This window comes from Parasteatoda tepidariorum, chromosome 9 (genome assembly GCF_982258835.1).
Source record: "Parasteatoda tepidariorum strain Cologne lab strain chromosome 9, Ptep-v5.0, whole genome shotgun sequence".
Classification (NCBI taxonomy): Eukaryota; Metazoa; Arthropoda; class Arachnida; order Araneae; family Theridiidae; genus Parasteatoda; species Parasteatoda tepidariorum.
Genome location: NC_141763.1, coordinates 499,036 through 514,368, shown reverse-complemented (window position 1 = coordinate 514,368; position 15,333 = coordinate 499,036).

Below are 15,333 nucleotides of genomic sequence, written 5' to 3'. Positions count from 1 at the left end.
TGTCGTCAATTTTTAATTTTTTTATTTTTTTCTTATTTTGTTTATTTTACATTATATTATTTATTTAATGTGTTTTTCGATACATTAAAGGATCCTATAAGGAAAAAAAAAATTTTATTCTAGAAATTTCAAATAATGCTTAAAAACTGGTAAAATCCCAGAAAATTAGTTTATTTTTATTATATTATTTTTTTAAACTCCTCTTACAATACTTTCATGATAGTTTAACAGATGAAATATGTTGTTCTAAGCATAAAATCAAGGGTGACTCTTTGTACCATATATACCGAAGGATTTTTTATACCCCAATTAGTGGGCCCACAATAGGCCAAAATAAGTTATGTTTACTTCCCGGGAGGAGGTGTTTTAAGCTAAATATTCGCGAAGCAGGCATGTGAAGCATAGCGCAATTGGTAAAGCTGCGTGGCAAGTCAGATTTGTTGTCCCGGGGTTCATGGGTTCGAAACACTGCGAGGGTCGACGATCAAATTTTTTCTTTTTTTTTATTATTTTTTTTAAATATATTTTTTGATATTTTAACGTGAATCAAGTGTTCTGCATATAACAATAAACTATTTCTTCTTTGGGAAATAGCGAATAATGGCTAACAAACGGATAAATTTCGGATAATTTTTATTTATTTATTTATTTTTATTTTTATTATTTTATAGATTTCTTTTCAATATTTTAAAGAGAATAAAGTATTCTATATGTAAAAAGAACTTTTTTTCTTGGTTAAAGAGCAAATAATGGCTGAAAAAGGGACAAAAGTCGTGTTAGAAGGCACGCCCACATCAGACCCCGTAACTCCCTAGAATATTAACCTATAAATTTCAAACTCCGCCCGAAATTAGAATTTAATGTATCAAACATATATACCGAAGGATTTTTTTATACCCCAATTAGTGGGCCCACAATAGGCCAAAATAAGTTTTGTTTACTTTCCGGGAGGAGGTGTTTTAAGCTAAATATTCGCGAAGCAGGCATGTGAAGCATGGCGCAATTGCTAAAGTTGCGTGGCAAGTCAGATTTGTTGTCCCGGCGTTCATGGGTTCGAAACACTGCGAGGGTCGAAGTTTAAATTTTTTTTTATTTTAATTATTTCTTTTAAATATATTTTTTGATATTTTAACGTGAATCAAGTGTTCTGCATATAACAATAAACTATTTTTTCTTTGGGAAATAGCGAATAATAGCTAATAAACGGATAAATTTCGGAAAATTTTTATTTATTTATTTATTTTTATTTCTATTATTTTTTAGACTTCTTTTCAATATTTTAAGGAGAATAAAGTATTCTAAATGTAAAAAGAACTATTTTTCAAAAGTAGTGTTAGAAGGCACACGCACATCAGACCCCGTAACTCCCTAGAATAATAACCTATAAATTTCAAACTCCGCCCTAAATTAGAGTTTAATGTATCGAACATATATACCGAAGGATTTTTTTATACCCCAATTAGTGGGCCCACAATAGGCTAAAATATGTTTTGTTTACTTTCCGGGAGGAGGTGTTTTAAGCTAAATATTCGCGAAGCAGGCATGTGAGGCATGGCGCAATTGTTAAAGCTGCGTGGCAAGTCAGATTTGTTGTCATGGCGTTCATGGGTTCGAAACACTGCGAGGATCGACATTCAAATTTTTTTTTAAAAAAAATTTTTTTAATATGTTTTTTGATATTTTATCGTGAATCAAGTGTTCTGCATATAACAATAAACTATTTTTTCTTTTCGAAATAGCGAATAATAGCTAATAAACGGATAAATTTCGGATAATTTTTATTTATTTATTTATTTTTATTTCTATTATTTTTTAGACTTCTTTTCAATATTTTAAAGAGAATAAAGTATTCTATATGTAAAAAGAACTTTTTTTCTTGGTTAAAGAGCGAATAATGGCTGAAAAAGGGACAAAAGTCGTTTTAGAAGGCACGCGCACATCAGACCCCGTAACTCCCTAGAATATTAACCTGTTAATTTCAAACTCCGCCCTAAATTAGAGTTTAATGTATCGAACATATATACCGAAGGATTTTTTTATACCCCTATTAGTGGGCCCACAATTGGCTAAAATATGTTTTATTTACTTTCCGGGAGGAGGTGTTTTAAGCTAAATATTCACGAGGCAGGCATGTGAAGCATGGTACAGTTGGTAAAGCTGTGTGGCAAGTTAGATTTGTTGTCCCGGCGTTCATGGGTTCGAAACACTGCGAGGATCGACATTCAAATTTTTTTTAAAAATTTTTTTTAATATGTTTTTTGATATTTTAACGTGAATCAAGTGTTCTGCATATAACAATAAACTATTTTTTCTTTGGGAAATAGCGAATAATAGCTAATAAACGGATAAATTTCGGATAATTTTTATTTATTTATTTATTTTTATTTCTATTATTATTTAGACTTCTTTTCAATATTTTAAAGAGAATAAAGTATTCTATATGTAAAAAGAACTATTTTTCTTAGTTAAAGAGCGAATAATGGCTGAAAAAGGGACAAAAGTCGTGTTAGAAGGCACACGCACATCAGACCCCGTAACTCCCTATAATATTAACCTATAAATTTCAAACTCCGCCCTAAATTACAGTTTAATGTATCGAACATATATACCGAAGGATTTTTTTATACCCCAATTAGTGGGCCCACAATAGGCTAAAATATGTTTTGTTTACTTTCCGGGAGGAGGTGTTTTAAGCTAAATATTCGCGAAGCAGGCATGTGAAGCATGGCGCAATTGGTAAAGCTGCGTGGCAAGTCAGATTTGTTGTCCCGGCGTTCATGGGTTCGAAACACTGCGAGGGTCAACGTTCAAATTTTTTCTTTTTTTCTCATTATTTTTTTTTAAATATATTTTTTGATATTTTAACGTGAATCAAGTGTTCTGCATATAACAATAAACTATTTTTTCTTAGGGAAATAGCGAATAAAGGCTAATAAACGGATAAATTTCGGATAATTTTTATTTATTTATTTATTTTTCTTTCTATTATTTTTTAGACTTCTTTTCAATATTTTAAAGAGAATAAAGTATTCTATATGTAAAAAGAACTTTTTCTCTTTGTTAAAGAGCGAATAATGGCTGAAAAAGGAACAAAAGTCGTATAAGAAAGCGCGCGCACATCAGACCCCGTAACTCCCTATAATATTAACCTATAAATTTCAAACTCCGCCCTAAATTAGAGTTTAATGTATCGAACATATATACCGAAGGATTTTTTTATACCCCAATTAGTGGGCCCGCAATAGGCCCAAAATATGTTTTGTTTACTTTCCGGGAGGAGGTGTTTTAAGCTAAATATTCACGAGGCAGGCATGTGAAGCGTGGTACAGTTGGTAAAGCTGTGTGGCAAGTTAGATTTGTTGTCCCGGCGTTCATGTGTTCGAAACACTGCGAGGATCGACATTCAAATTTTTTTTTTTTAATTTTTTTTTAATATGTTTTTTGATATTTTAACGTGAATCAAGTGTTCTGTATATAACAATAAACTATTTTTTCTTTGGGAAATAGCGAATAATAATAGCTAATAAACGGATAAATTTCGGATAATTTTTATTTATTTATTTATTTTTATTTCTATTATTTTTTAGACTTCTTTTTAATATTTTAAAGAGAATAAAGTATTCTATATGTAAAAAGAACTTTTTTTCTTGGTTAAAGAGCGAATAATGGCTGTAAAAGGGACAAAAGTCGTTTTAGAAGGCACGCGCACATCAGACCCCGTAACTCCCTAGAATATTAACCTATAAATTTCAAACTCCGCCCTAAATTAGAGTTTAATGTATCGAACATATATACCGAAGGATTTTTTTATACCCCTATTAGTGGGCCCACAATAGGCTAAAATATGTTTTATTTACTTTCCGGGAGGAGGTGTTTTAAGCTAAATATTCACGAGGCAGGCATGTGAAACATGGTACAGTTGGTAAAGCTATGTGGCAAGTTAGATTTGTTGTCCCGGCGTTCATGGGTTCGAAACACTGCGAGGATCGACATTCAAATTTTTTTTTTAAATTTTTTTTAATATGTTTTTTGATATTTTAACGTGAATCAAGTGTTCTGCATATAACAATAAACTATTTTTTCTTTGGGAAATAGCGAATAATAGCTAATAAACGGATAAATTTCGGATAATTTTTATTTATTTATTTATTTTTATTTCTATTATTTTTTAGACTTCTTTTCAATATTTTAAAGAGAATAAAGTATTCTATATGTAAAAAGAACTTTTTTTCTTGGTTAAAGAGCGAATAATGGCTGAAAAAGGGACAAAAGTCGTTTTAGAAGGCACGCGCACATCAGACCCCGTAACTCCCTAGAATATTAACCTATAAATTTCAAACTCCGCCATAAATTAGAGTTTAATGTATCGAACATATATACCGAAGGAGTTTTTTATACCCCTATTAGTGGGCCCACAATAGGCTAAAATATGTTTTATTTACTTTCCGGGAGGAGGTGTTTTAAGCTAAATATTCACGAGGCAGGCATGTGAAGCATGGCGCAATTAGTAAATCTGCGTGACAAGTCAGATTTGTTGTCCCGGCGGTCATGGGTTCGAAACACTGCGAGGGTCGACGTTCAAATTTTTTCTTTTTTTCTATTATTTTTTTTAAATATATTTTTTGATATTTTAACGTGAAGCAAAGGTTCTGCATATAACAATAAACTATTTTTTCTTTGGGAAATGGCGAATAATAGCTAATAAACGGATAAATTTCGGATAATTTTTATTTATTTATTTATTTTTATTTCTATTATCTTTTAGACTTCTTTTCAATATTTTAAAGAGAATAAAGTATTCTATATGTAAAAAGAACTTTTTTTCTTGGTTAAAGAGCAAATAATGGCTGAAAAAGGGACAAAAGTCGTGTTAGAAGGCACGCCCACATCAGACCCCGTAACTCCCTAGAATATTAACCTATAAATTTCAAACTCCGCCCGAAATTAGAATTTAATGTATCAAACATATATACCGAAGGATTTTTTTATACCCCAATTAGTGGGCCCACAATAGGCCAAAATAAGTTTTGTTTACTTTCCGGGAGGAGGTGTTTTAAGCTAAATATTCGCGAAGCTGGCATGTGAAGCATGGCGCAATTGCTAAAGTTGCGTGGCAAGTCAGATTTGTTGTCCCAGCGTTCATGGGTTCGAAACACTGCGAGGGCCGAAGTTTAAATTTTTTTTTATTTTAATTATTTCTTTTAAATATATTTTTTGATATTTTAACGTGAATCAAGTGTTCTGCATATAACAATAAACTATTTTTTCTTTGGGAAATAGCGAATAATAGCTAATAAACGGATAAATTTCGGAAAATTTTTATTTATTTATTTATTTTTATTTCTATTATTTTTTAGACTTCTTTTCAATATTTTAAGGAGAATAAAGTATTCTATATGTAAAAAGAACTATTTTTCAAAAGTAGTGTTAGAAGGCACACGCACATCAGACCCCGTAACTCCCTAGAATAATAACCTATAAATTTCAAACTCCGCCCTAAATTAGAGTTTAATGTATCGAACATATATACCGAAGGATTTTTTTATACCCCAATTAGTGGGCCCACAATAGGCTAAAATATGTTTTGTTTACTTTCCGGGAGGAGGTGTTTTAAGCTAAATATTCGCGAAGCAGGCATGTGAGGCATGGCGCAATTGTTAAAGCTGCGTGGCAAGTCAGATTTGTTGTCATGGCGTTCATGGGTTCGAAACACTGCAAGGATCGACATTCAAATTTTTTTTTTAAAAAAATTTTTTTAATATGTTTTTTGATATTTTAACGTGAATCAAGTGTTCTGCATATAACAATAAACTATTTTTTCTTTTCGAAATAGCGAATAATAGCTAATAAACGGATAAATTTCGGATAATTTTTATTTATTTATTTATTTTTATTTCTATTATTTTTTAGACTTCTTTTCAATATTTTAAAGAGAATAAAGTATTCTATATGTAAAAAGAACTTTTTTTCTTGGTTAAAGAGCGAATCATGGCTGAAAAAGGGACAAAAGTCGTTTTAGAAAGAACGCGCACATCAGACCCCGTAACTCCCTAGAATATTAACCTATAAATTTCAAACTCCGCCCTAAATTAGAGTTTAATGTATCGAACATATATACCGAAGGATTTTTTTATACCCCTATTAGTGGGCCCACAATAGGCTAAAATATGTTTTATTTACTTTCCGGGAGGAGGTGTTTTAAGCTAAATATTCACGAGGCAGGCATGTGAAGCATGGTACAGTTGGTAAAGCTGTGTGGCAAGTTAGATTTGTTGTCCCGGCGTTCATGGGTTCGAAACACTGCGAGGATCGACATTCAAATTTTTTTTAAAAATTTTTTTTAATATGTTTTTTGATATTTTAACGTGAATCAAGTGTTCTGCATATAACAATAAACTATTTTTTCTTTGGGAAATAGCGAATAATAGCTAATAAACGGATAAATTTCGGATAATTTTTATTTATTTATTTATTTTTATTTCTATTATTTTTTAGACTTCTTTTCAATATTTTAAAGAGAATAAAGTATTCTATATGTAAAAAGAACTATTTTTCTTAGTTAAAGAGCGAATAATGGCTGAAAAAGGGACAAAAGTCGTGTTAGAAGGCACACGCACATCAGACCCCGTAACTCCCTATAATATTAACCTATAAATTTCAAACTCCGCCCTAAATTAGAGTTTAATGTATCGAACATATATACAGAAGGATTTTTTTATACCCCAATTAGTGGGCCCTCAATAGGCTAAAATATGTTTTGTTTACTTTCCGGGAGGAGGTGTTTTAAGCTAAATATTCGCGAAGCAGGCATGTGAAGCATGGCGCAATTGGTAAAGCTGCGTGGCAAGTCAGATTTGTTGTCCCGGCGTTCATGGGTTCGAAACACTGCGAGGGTCAACGTTCAAATTTTTTCTTTTTTTCTCATTATTTTTTTTTAAATATATTTTTTGATATTTTAACGTGAATCAAGTGTTCTGCATATAACAATAAACTATTTTTTCTTAGGGAAATAGCGAATAAAGGCTAATAAACGGATAAATTTCGGATAATTTTTATTTATTTATTTATTTTTCTTTCTATTATTTTTTAGACTTCTTTTCAATATTTTAAAGAGAATAAAGTATTCTATATGTAAAAAGAACTTTTTCTCTTTGTTAAAGAGCGAATAATGGCTGAAAAAGGAACAAAAGTCGTATAAGAAGGCGCGCGCACATCAGACCCCGTAACTCCCTATAATATTAACCTATAAATTTCAAACTCCGCCCTAAATTAGAGTTTAATGTATCGAACATATATACCGAAGGATTTTTTTATACCCCAATTAGTGGGCCCGCAATAGGCCCAAAATATGTTTTGTTTACTTTCCGGGAGGAGGTGTTTTAAGCTAAATATTCACGAGGCAGGCATGTGAAGCGTAGTACAGTTGGTAAAGCTGTGTGGCAAGTTAGATTTGTTGTCCCGGCGTTCATGTGTTCGAAACACTGCGAGGATCGACATTCAAATTTTTTTTTTTTTTTAATTTTTTTTTAATATGTTTTTTGATATTTTAACGTGAATCAAGTGTTCTGCATATAACAATAAACTATTTTTTCTTTGGGAAATAGCGAATAATAATAGCTAATAAACGGATAAATTTCGGATAATTTTTATTTATTTATTTATTTTTATTTCTATTATTTTTTAGACTTCTTTTTAATATTTTAAAGAGAATAAAGTATTCTATATGTAAAAAGAACTTTTTTTCTTGGTTAAAGAGCGAATAATGGCTGTAAAGGGGACAAAAGTCGTTTTAGAAGGCACGCGCACATCAGACCCCGTAACTCCCTAGAATATTAACCTATAAATTTCAAACTCCGCCCTAAATTAGAGTTTAATGTATCGAACATATATACCGAAGGATTTTTTTATACCCCTATTAGTGGGCCCACAATAGGCCAAAATAAGTTTTGTGTACTTTCCGGGAGGAGGTGTTTTAAGCTAAATATTCGCGAAGCAGGCATGTGAAGCATGGCGCAATTGCTAAAGTTGCGTGGCTAGTCAGATTTGTTGTCCCGGCGTTCATGGGTTCGAAACACTGCGAGGGTCGAAGTTTAAATTTTTTTTTATTTTAATTATTTCTTTTAAATATATTTTTTGATATTTTAACGTGAATCAAGTGTTCTGCATATAACAATAAACTATTTTTTCTTTGGGAAATAGCGAATAATAGCTAATAAACGGATAAATTTCGGAAAATTTTTATTTATTTATTTATTTTTATTTCTATTATTTTTTAGACTTCTTTTCAATATTTTAAGGAGAATAAAGTATTCTATATGTAAAAAGAACTATTTTTCAAAAGTAGTGTTAGAAGGCACACGCACATCAGACCCCGTAACTCCCTAGAATAATAACCTATAAATTTCAAACTCCGCCCTAAATTAGAGTTTAATGTATCGAACATATATACCGAAGGATTTTTTTATACCCCAATTAGTGGGCCCACAATAGGCTAAAATATGTTTTGTTTACTTTCCGGGAAGAGGTGTTTTAAGCTAAATATTCGCGAAGCAGGCATGTGAGGCATGGCGCAATTGTTAAAGCTGCGTGGCAAGTCAGATTTGTTGTCCCGGCGTTCATGGGTTCGAAACACTGCGAGGATCGACATTCAAATTTTTTTTTTAAAAAAATTTTTTTAATATGTTTTTTGATATTTTAACGTGAATCAAGTGTTCTGCATATAACAATAAACTATTTTTTCTTTTCGAAATAGCGAATAATAGCTAATAAACGGATAAATTTCGGATAATTTTTATTTATTTATTTATTTTTATTTCTATTATTTTTTAGACTTCTTTTCAATATTTTAAAGAGAATAAAGTATTCTATATGTAAAAAGAACTTTTTTTCTTGGTTAAAGAGCGAATAATGGCTGAAAAAGGGACAAAAGTCGTTTTAGAAGGCACGCGCACATCAGACCCCGTAACTCCCTAGAATATTAACCTATAAATTTCAAACTCCGCCCTAAATTAGAGTTTAATGTATCGAACATATATACCGAAGGATTTTTTTATACCCCTATTAGTGGGCCCACAATAGGCTAAAATATGTTTTATTTACTTTCCGGGAGGAGGTGTTTTAAGCTAAATATTCACGAGGCAGGCATGTGAAGCATGGTACAGTTGGTAAAGCTGTGTGGCAAGTTAGATTTGTTGTCCCGGCGTTCATGGGTTCGAAACACTGCGAGGATCGACATTCAAATTTTTTTTAAAAATTTTTTTTAATATGTTTTTTGATATTTTAACGTGAATCAAGTGTTCTGCATATAACAATAAACTATTTTTTCTTTGGGAAATAGCGAATAATAGCTAATAAACGGATAAATTTCGGATAATTTTTATTTATTTATTTATTTTTATTTCTATTATTTTTTAGACTTCTTTTCAATATTTTAAAGAGAATAAAGTATTCTATATGTAAAAAGAACTATTTTTCTTAGTTAAAGAGCGAATAATGGCTGAAAAAGGGACAAAAGTCGTGTTAGAAGGCACACGCACATCAGACCCCGTAACTCCCTATAATATTAACCTATAAATTTCAAACTCCGCCCTAAATTAGAGTTTAATGTATCGAACATATATACCGAAGGATTTTTTTATACCCCAATTAGTGGGCCCACAATAGGCTAAAATATGTTTTGTTTACTTTCCGGGAGGAGGTGTTTTAAGCTAAATATTCGCGAAGCAGGCATGTGAAGCATGGCGCAATTGGTAAAGCTGCGTGGCAAGTCAGATTTGTTTTCCCGGCGTTCATGGGTTCGAAACACTGCGATGGTCGACGTTCAAATTTTTTCTTTTTTTTTTTAATATGTTTTTTGATATTTTAACGTGAATCAAGTGTTCTGCATATAAAAATAAACTATTTTTTCTTTGGGAAATAGCGAATAATAGCTAATAAACGGATAAATTTCGGATAATTTTTATTTATTTATTTATTTTTATGTCTATTATTTTTTAGACTTCTTTTCAATATTTTAAAGAGAATAAAGTATTCTATATGTAAAAAGAACTTTTCTTCTTGGTTAAAGAGCGAATAATGGCTGAAAAAGGGACAAAAGTCGTGTTAGAAGGCACGCGCACATCAGACCCCGTAACTCCCTAGAATATTAAGCTATAAATTTCAAACTCCGCCCTAAATTAGAGTTTAATGTATCGAACATATATACCGAAGGATTTTTTTATACCCCAATTAGTGGGCCCACAATAGGCCAAAATAAGTTTTGTTTACTTTCCGGGAGGAGGTGTTTTAAGCTAAATATTCGCGAAGCAGGCATGTGAAGCATGGCGCAATTGGTAAAGCTGCGTGGCAAGTCAGATTTCTTGTCCCGGCTGTCATGGGTTCGAAACACTGCGAGGGTCGACGTTCAAATTTTTTCTTTTTTTCTATTATTTTTTTTAAATATATTTTTTGATATTTTAACGTGAATCAAAGGTTCTGCAAATAACAATAAACTATTTTTTCTTTGGGAGATGGCGAATAATAGCTAATGAACGGATAAATTTCGGATAATTTTCATTTATTTATTTATTTTTATTTCTATTATCTTTTAGACTTCTTTTCAATATTTTATAGAGAATAAAGTATTCTATATGTAAAAAGAACTATTTTTCTTAGTTAAAGAGCGAATAATGGCTGAAAAAGGGACAAAAGTCGTGTTAGAAGGCACACGCACATCAGACCCCGTAGCTCCCTAGAATATTAACCTATAAATTTCAAACTCCGCCCTAAATTAGAGTTTAATGATTCGAACATATATACCGAAGGATTTTTTTATACCCTATTTAGTGGGCCCACAATAGGCTAAAATATGTTTTGTTTACTTTCCGGGAGGTGTTTTAAGCTAAATATTCGCGAAGCAGGCATGTGAAGCATGGCGCAATTGGTAAAGCTGCGTGGCAAGTCAGATTTGTTTTCCCGGCGTTCATGGGTGCGAAACACTGCGAGGGTCGACGTTCAAATTTTTTCTTTTTTTTTTAATATGTTTTTTGATATTTTAACGTGAATCAAGTGTTCTGCATATAAAAATAAACAATTTTTTCTTTGGGAAATAGCGAATAATAGCTAATAAACGGATAAATTTCGGATAATTTTTATTTATTTATTTATTTTTATGTCTATTATTTTTTAGACTTCTTTTCAATATTTTAAAGAGAATAAAGTATTCTATATGTAAAAAGAACTTTTCTTCTTGGTTAAAGAGCGAATAATGGCTGAAAAAGGGACAAAAGTCGTGTTAGAAGGCACGCGCACATCAGACCCCGTAACTCCCTAGAATATTAACCTATAAATTTCAAACTCCGTCCTTAATTACAGCTTAATGTATCGAACATATATACCGAAGGATTTTTTTATACCCCAATTAGTGGGCCCACAATATTCCAAAATAAGTTTTGTTTACTTTCCGGGAGGAGGTGTTTTAAGCTAAATATTCGCGAAGCAGGCATGTGAAGCATGGCGCAATTGGTGAAGCTGCGTGGCAAGACAGATTTGTTTTCCCGGCGTTCATGGGTTCGAAACACTGCGAGGGGCGACGTTCAAATTTTTTCTTTTTTTTTTTAATATGTTTTTTGATATTTTAACGTGAATCAAGTGTTCTGCATATAAAAATAAACTATTTTTTCTTTGGGAAATAGCGAATAATAGCTAATAAACGGATAAATTTCGGATAATTTTTATTTATTTATTTATTTTTATGTCTATTATTTTTTAGACTTCTTTTCAATATTGTAAAGAGAATAAAGTATTCTATATGTAAAAAGAACTTTTCTTCTTGGTTAAAGAGCGAATAATGGCTGAAAAAGGGACAAAAGTCGTGTTAGAAGGCACGCGCACATCAGACCAAGTAACTCCCTAGAATATTAACCTATAAATTTCAAACTCCGCCCTAAATTAGAGTTTAATGTATCGAACATATACACCGAAGGATTTTTTTATACCCCAATTAGTGGGCCCACAATAGGCTAAAATATGTTTTGTTTACTTTCCGGGAGGAGGTGTTTTAAGCTAAATATTCGCAAAGCAGGCATGTGAAGCATGGCGCAATAGGTAAAGCTGCGTGGCAAGTTAGATTTGTTGTCCCGGCGTTCATGTGTTCGAAACACTGCAAGGGTCGACGTTCAAATTTTTTCTTTTTTTCTCATTATTTTTTTTTTAAATATATTTTTTGATATTTTAACGTGAATCAAGTGTTCTGCATATAACAATAAACTATTTTTTCTTAGGGAAATAGCGAATAAAGGCTAATAAACGGATAAATTTCGGATAATTTTTAATTATTTATTTATTTTTATTTCTATTATTTTTTAGACTTCTTTTCAATATTTTAAAGAGAATAAAGTATTCTATATGTAAAAAGAACTTTTTCTCTTTGTTAAAGAGCGAATAATGGCTGAAAAAGGAACAAAAGTCGTATAAGAAGGCGCGCGCACATCAGACCCCGTAACTCCCTATAATATTAACCTATAAATTTCAAACTCCGCCCTAAATTAGAGTTTAATGTATCGAAGATATATACCGAAGGATTTTTTTATACCCCAATTAGTGGGCCCGCAATAGGCCCAAAATATGTTTTGTTTACTTTCCGGGAGGAGGTGTTTTAAGCTAAATATTCACGAGGCAGGCATGTGAAGCATGGTTCAGTTGGTAAAGCTGTGTGGCAAGTTAGATTTGTTGTCCCGGCGTTCATGTGTTCGAAACACTGCGAGGATCGACATTGAAATTTTTTTTTAAAATTTTTTTTTTAATATGTTTTTTGATATTTTAACGTGAATCAAGTGTTCTGCATATAACAATAAACTATTTTTTCTTTGGGAAATAGCGAATAATAGCTAATAAACGGATAAATTTCGGATAATTTTTATTTATTTATTTATTTTTATTTCTATTATTTTTTAGACTTCTTTTCAATATTTTAAAGAGAATAAAGTATTCTATATGTAAAAAGAACTATTTTTTTAGTTAAAGAGCGAATAATGGCTGAAAAAGGGACAAAAGTCGTGTTAGAAGGCACACGCATATCAGACCCCGTAACTCCCTAGAATGTTAACCTATAAATTTCAAACTCCGCCCTAAATTAGAGTTTAATGTATCGAACATATATACTGAAGGATTTTTTTATACCCCAATTAGTGGGCCCACAACAGGCTAAAATATGTTTTGTTTACTTTCCGGGAGGAGGTGTTTTAAGCTAAATATTCACGAGGCAGGCATGTGAAGTATGATACAGTTGGTAAAGCTGTGTGGCAAGTTAGTTTTGTTGTCCCGGCGTTCATGGATTCGAAACACTGCGAGGATCGACATTCAAATTTTTATTTATTTTATTTTTTTTTAATATGTTTTTTGATATTTTAACGTGAATCAAGTGTTCTGCATATAACAATAAACTATTTTTTCTTAGGGAAATAGCGAATAAAGGCTAATAAACGGATAAATTTCGGATAATTTTTAATTATTTATTTATTTTTATTTCTATTATTTTTTAGACTTCTTTTCAATATTTTAAAGAGAATAAAGTATTCTATATGTAAAAAGAACTTTTTCTCTTTGTTAAAGAGCGAATAATGGCTGAAAAAGGAACAAAAGTCGTATAAGAAGGCGCGCGCACATCAGACCCCGTAACTCCCTATAATATTAACCTATAAATTTCAAACTCCGCCCTAAATTAGAGTTTAATGTATCGAAGATATATACCGAAGGATTTTTTTATACCCCAATTAGTGGGCCCACAATAGGCCAAAATAAGTTTTGTTTTCTTTCCGGGAGGAGGTGTTTTAAGCTAAATATTCGCGAAGCAGGCATGTGAAGCATGGCGCTATTGGTAAAGCTGCGTGGCAAGTCAGATTTGTTGTCCCGGCGTTCATGGGTTCGAAACACTGCGAGGATCGACGTTCTAATTTTTTCTTTTTTTTTATTATTTTTTTAAATATATTTTATGATATTTTAACAAGAATCAAAGGTTCTGCATATACCAATAAACTATTTTTTCTTTGGGAAATAGCGAATAATAGCTAATGAACGGATAAATTTCGGATAATTTTTATTAATTTATTTATTTTTATCTCTATTATTTTTTGACATCTTTTCAATATTTTAAAGAGAATAAAGTATTCTATATGTAAAAAGAACTATTTTTTTTAGTTAAAGAGCGAATAATGGCTGAAAAAGGGACAAAAGTCGTGTTAGAAGGCACACGCATATCAGACCCCATAACTCCCTAGAATGTTAACCTATAAATTTCAAACTCCGCCCTAAATTAGAGTTTAATGTATCGAACATATATTCCGAAGGATTTTTTTATACCCCTATTAGTGGGCCCAAAATAGGCTAAAATATGTTTTGTTTACTTTCCGGGAGGTGTTTTAAGCTAAATATTCGCGAAGCAGGCATGTGAAGCATGGCGCAATTGGTAAAGCTGCGTGGCAAGTCAGATTTGATTTCCCGGCGTTCATGGGTGCGAAACACTGCGAGGGTCGACGTTCAAATTTTTTCTTTTTTTTTTAATATGTTTTTTGATATTTTAACGTGAATCAAGTGTTCTGCATATAAAAATAAACAATTTTTTCTTTGGGAAATAGCGAATAATAGCTAATAAACGGATAAATTTCGGATAATTTTTATTTATTTATTTATTTTTATGTCTATTATTTTTTAGACTTCTTTTCAATATTTTAAAGAGAATAAAGTATTCTATATGTAAAAAGAACTTTTCTTCTTGGTTAAAGAGCGAATAATGGCTGAAAAAGGGACAAAAGTCGTGTTAGAAGGCACGCGCACATCAGACCCCGTAACTCCCTAGAATATTAACCTATAAATTTCAAACTCCGTCCTTAATTAGAGCTTAATGTATCGAACATATATACCGAAGGATTTTTTTATACCCCAATTAGTGGGCCCACAATATTCCAAAATAAGTTTTGTTTACTTTCCGGGAGGAGGTGTTTTAAGCTACATATTCGCGATGCAGGCATGTGAAGCATGGCGCAATTGGTAAAGCTGCGTGGCAAGTCAGATTTGTTGTCCCGGCGGTCATGGGTTCGAAACACTGCGAGGGTCGACGTTCAAATTTTTTCTTTTTTTCTATTATTTTTTTTAAATATATTTTTTGATATTTTAACGTGAAGCAAAGGTTCTGCATATAACAATAAACTATTTTTTCTTTGGGAAATGGCGAATAATAGCTAATAAACGGATAAATTTCGGATAATTTTTATTTATTTATTTATTTTTATTTCTATTATCTTTTAGACTTCTTTTCAATATTTTAAAGAGAATAAAGTATTCTATATGTAAAAAGAA